This window comes from Lichenostomus cassidix, chromosome 1 (genome assembly GCF_008360975.1).
Source record: "Lichenostomus cassidix isolate B80296 chromosome 1, HeHo_3.0, whole genome shotgun sequence".
Lineage (NCBI taxonomy): Eukaryota > Metazoa > Chordata > Aves > Passeriformes > Meliphagidae > Lichenostomus > Lichenostomus cassidix.
This window is the reverse complement of record NC_139479.1, coordinates 16,543,205-16,547,004: the sequence shown is the minus strand read 5'-3', so window position 1 is coordinate 16,547,004 and position 3,800 is coordinate 16,543,205.

Here is a 3,800-nt window from a genome sequence, read left to right as displayed (position 1 = left end):
GTATGAGGTATGGATGTACATCTGCACATACAAACTGGAGAAAAAAAAAATAATAGGAATCAGTAGGAGTCCTTGCTGATAGCTGAACTGATGCTCATAATGAAAATATCCTTTAATACAAGCCATTGCTTGTAGGTAATACATGTTATATAATCTAGTTCAGGACATGGTTAATCCAGGAAAGAGGGCACAAAGGCAGGCTGGCTCTCTTCAGAATAATGTATTTAAGCATAATACCCTTCAACATTAACAAAATATACAGGATGAGATTCCTCTCATGCAATTTTAACAGTTTAAAAATCGTGTGCTGAGCTAAACTAACTGTCTAAATTTCTTCCATCACTACTGGTACCTCCCCATGGTCACTTGCCCTTTCTCTCTTAGCCACTGCTGAATAAAAGATATTTGCCTTTCTGTAGAGAGATTTTATACAGCAGACATAGAGGAGACCTCCAGCTTTACAGACAGCTAAGTCTGTGTGAAATAACCCTGCCCTTAGAGTGAGAAGGATGTGTTGCCCCATCCATGAGTCTTCAGGAGCTCCAAGTCAAATGCTGATCATGATCATTTTATTTTGAGATCTGCACCTTCTGTGCCAAAAATTATCCTGATTTATTGCTCCTCTTCACCTAAATTTTAATCAGCTGTCTGTAGACTATGACTCGTTTCTCACCAGCAACAAAGAACTGTTTTGCACATTGTTGATGACACCATGAAATGACTGTGATGTTCTCTTGGGTTTTTTAATATAATTGTCAGAAAAGTTAGTAAAGTGACTTATATTTGAAGACATATTAATGCAAAGAAAGAAGATACATCTACCACAATGTAAGACAGATATAAAGAGTAAGTTAAATTTTATTTACCTCCTGTAACTTTATTTTAGCATGCAGAAATCTGTAGCAACATCACTGTCTATGAATTTCTGCATGCCAAAATCAAGAAAAACTAATGCAAATGACAATTCCTGAATTATTTTAAAATTAAATAACTGTACCTATCATCTTTGCTTCATTCAGCTACCAGAACAGTGCCCTACCTTTTATCAGCTGTTACCATTCTTTTGAGGCATTGAGAGAAGGCAACAGAGCTTGAAAAATAAGATTCAGAAACAGATGACTGTGCATACTGGCTCCGTGTCACCTGCCTGCTAAACAAGAGCTGAACCTGAAATCTGCCTGGCATCAGCCACCCCTATTATTCTGTATATTAGTGTTCTTCTCATTTAATCAGGGAGTTGACCAAGAAGCATATGGAAAAAGCATTTGTGACACTGTGGGTGACAGAATTTGGAAGCATACTGTGGAAGAATACAATTTATTTTGTTAGCATTTTTTCAAAAGACACTGAGATATAGATACCAATTATGTGCACTCCTTCAGTGCTTCCAAACTGTCATTACTTGGCCTTAACTGGAAATGTAAACAGGGAAATAAATGCTTGGTAGGTTTTCTGATTATCATAATTCATCTGAATGTGGTTTTTCTTCATAATCACTTGAAGCTGACACCTGAAGTGAAATTTAGAGCTACTGCAAATGACAGCAACATAAATAGATATAGTCTCACTTTCAATTACTTAGAAATTACTACAGGTAAAATATTATATCTGTTTTCTCACCAGTATTATTGACTTCAGTTTTGGCCCTCAGGGTGTATATTTGATTTGGAATTCATTCTAAGCTGCATATTTAGGATATTTTCAATTTAGCAACATATGAAGCATCTACTAGAGTGTTATTGCTTCCTGCTACAAGTAGAAATAAAGAAAATAAAGTTTTATGCAGAATTCTATAGTCACTGCAACAGTAAATGGTAAATTTGCTGATCTCTATAAAACTTGAGAAGCAAAAATTTGAAGATAAATGAAATGCTATTAATATAATTGCTTAGACAAATATTTTACTACTGAGGCACTGAAATTTGGCTTCTGATGTTAGGGCTTAAATTGGAGCACCCAACTTTCAAATGTGCACAGCACTACAAAAATTAGTGCTAACTTCAGCAAGTCTTGAGATACCAGATACATCTGAAGCTACATTAGTATAACAGAGGCATCTAAAGTTAGACTCTGACAGTTGTAAAATGCTGATCTAGTGTGTATAAAGCAGTTTTAAATTAAAGTAATTTCTGAAATAAATCCTTTTCTCTCTCCTCATGTCTGAGCTAGCTCAGTGTGTGATCCTCCAAGAGTCCAAGTGATGTCTGCTTGCCCTTTCCCTACTGGAGCTGGCCCAGCCCTGACAGGGACCCCTCTGCAGCTCTAGTGTGAGCTCACCTGAACCTGAGGAATGAGAAATGCAGGTGCAGACATGGGGGAAAGGGGAGAAATAATGAAGGTCTCTGGCCAGAGTGGCTCCCACACTGTGCTTGCTGGCATTGCTGGGTGCCAGCACTGGAAGGTGGCTAGGAGAGCCACAGAGAGCCTCCCTGTCTGCATGGGGATCTGCAGGGGTGCTTGAGGGAAAGATGCACTTGGGGTCATGCAGGGACTTTGGGGATCTGGGCAGAGCTGGGGCCCATGGAGGATGCACAGGAGGGAAGGGCAGGGCTTGGTATCATGCTGCCAGGGTCAGGAAGGAGTAAAGACACTGAGAAAGCAGGAGAGGGAGAGCCCCCAGCACAGAATGTGTGAGCTATTGGTGGGGCTAATGCTTGCAGCTGGATTTTTAATATAAACATATATTTATTTATATTCTTCCAACACCCTGCTATATTCTTTTAGTGGCTTTTTGTGTTGACAAGTCTGAATGGTGCGTTTTTGACTCACAGCACAGCTTTTAAAATTAATTGTATTGAAATTAAAGCTTTGTCATAATGAGAAAGTTAATCTTAACAACAGATCTGAAGATGGCTGGCATGGCTAATTACTTTATTTGATTGTTTCCAGCTTTGCCATTCCTTTTTTGTGTTACTGCACAGTTAGTAGGAAGACCACAGATAGTTGAATTTGTTACCCAAAAATTCAGCTCAAGTACTAAGGTTTGGGGATGTTATGGCAATGGAATATGTGGTATAGATAAGCAAATTTTAAAAAGAGTACTTTTATTCCTTCACATTAGTGTCTAGTTTGCAGTTAATTATTATTATCTGCTAACCATTTTAAACGGCTTCATTTAAGAGTCTTTTTGCTTAAATAGGAGATTAATGCAGAGCATGATGACAGTGTTTTGTGAACCTGTAGAGTCCAGATGTACTTCTCAAATATATGTTTAGCTGCTTTCTACAGATTCTGATTATTTTGGAGGCCCATGATTTTAAGAGTCCATGCATTTTCTGAGCATTTTCCATGCAGGATTGTGTTTGCTACTGGGTCTGTCACAATCCAGGACTCAGTATCAGATACCTTGTGACTTTCTGTGACTGGGTGTGTACAGAAAAAGCCACACTGGCATGGTGGCAGCTGTGGTAGGGGATCTACAAGACTCAGAATCATAGAAAAGCTGGCTGAAAAGGTCCTCTGGAGGTCATCTAGCCCAACTCCTCACTCAGAGTGAGATTATGCCCACTGCTCCACCATCCATACCTGTGTCTACCTGATCCCTGAACACTTCTACAGGAGGAGATCCCACAGCCTCTCCCACAGCATGGAACAGGCAACCTGGTCCAGTGCTGCACTCTCCTCCATGTGAACAGATTTTGTTTTTCAGGTGCAACCAGAATTTCCCAAGCCTCAATCTACTGCCCCTTGTATGCAACAGCACAATTGCATTTGTTGTATCTAGCATTTTAATGCAGGATTTGTAATAGTGGAGGCAATGGCCAAGGTATTGGGAAAAAAAAACAAAACAACTTTGACAA